The sequence below is a fragment of the Galeopterus variegatus genome, unplaced genomic scaffold (genome assembly GCF_000696425.1).
Source record: "Galeopterus variegatus unplaced genomic scaffold, G_variegatus-3.0.2 Scaffold5191, whole genome shotgun sequence".
NCBI classification, from domain to species: domain Eukaryota; kingdom Metazoa; phylum Chordata; class Mammalia; order Dermoptera; family Cynocephalidae; genus Galeopterus; species Galeopterus variegatus.
This window is the reverse complement of record NW_007731302.1, coordinates 125,638-127,162: the sequence shown is the minus strand read 5'-3', so window position 1 is coordinate 127,162 and position 1,525 is coordinate 125,638.

Sequence of the window (1,525 nt, the reverse complement as noted above, 5' to 3'; positions counted from 1 at the left end):
CCTTCCAAGGGCTGCCTATGCCAGTAGGGGGGATTCAGACAGACCTAGCATCTTTCTTGGGGGCACAGCAACTGACCCACACCCCCAATGACCTCATATGTGGCAGCCCCTCAGTCTGGTTGAGAAACTTGAGTATTCCAGTACCTCTCAGGGTCAAATGGGGCCTCACCAGAGTGGCCTATCCAGCTGAACAGCTACAGAGGGCCCCAGCATCCCCCTGGGGGATCAAGGGTCCCACCCCTAAATGCTAGAATAGCCACTCCAAAAGTGGTGCTGCAGGGCAACACAGTGCCCCTCTTGAGGGTACAGGACACCACACACGAATCCAGTGACCTTATTTAGTTTCACCCACTTCAACAGTGAAACTACAGAGTAATCCAAAGCCTCCCCTGGGAGTACAGGGCTCTCCTCTGGGGGTACAGAACCTTTGTGACAACACCAAGTCACCCACTTTAGCTGAGGGGCTGGTGAGCACCTCATTATTTCCCTCAAAGCCTAAGGTCTGAATCTCAACCCCTAGAAACCCCTCCCGAAGATGTCCATTCAAGCTGAGGAGCTTGAAACCACTCCACTGCACCTATAGGGGTCTCAGGACACCAATGGGGGTGCCACTGAGTTCTCACAGGGTCATTCACCTGAGCCAAGGAGCAACAGGGCACTCAAGTGCTTCTCCCAAGAACTTGGGATCTCACCCACAACCTCAATGACAACACAGTGTCACTCACTTCAGCGAGGAAGGCTTCAGGGTATAGGCCATAGAGGCACTCACAGAAAACTCCAACACTGAATATGGTGGAGTAACCACATGGAGACTACACTACTGCATCTACCTGAAACCAAACTAAAACACTCTATGCAATGGTCAACATAAAACACATCTACAGAAGGGAGTCTCTCTCCTCAAAACCTACTCCAGAGATTTAGAAGAAGTAACTACTCCACCAGATGCCCAGACATCAATATAGGGATACTTGAAATATGAAAAAATAAGAAAATATGACACCCCCAAAAGAATACAAAAATTTTCTACTACCAAAGCACACACAGCACAAATCCTTTGAAATGACTAAAAAGGAATTTCAAGCAACAATCTTAAGGAAACACAATGAGATCCAAGAAGACTCAGATAGACAACACAATGAAATGAGAAAGACAATCCAGGATCTGAAGGAGGAATTTTACAAAGAAATAGATACCTTAAAAAAGAACATATCAGAACTCCTGAAACTGAAGGATTTATTAAACAAAATAAAAAATACAGCCAAGATCTTAAGCAACAGGCTAGAGCAGGAAGAAGAAAGAATTTCTGATCTTCAAGACAGGCTTTTTGAAATAACCCAGGCAGACAAAGGAAAAAAAAAAAAAAAAAAAAGGAAAAAAGAATTTTAAAAATGAAGAAAATCTGTGAGAGCTATCAGACAATCTTAAGCACACAAACATCTGAATTATGGGTGTCCTAAAAGGGGACAAGAAAGAAAATCTGTTGAAAATCTATTCTACAAAATAATAGCAGAGACCTCATAAG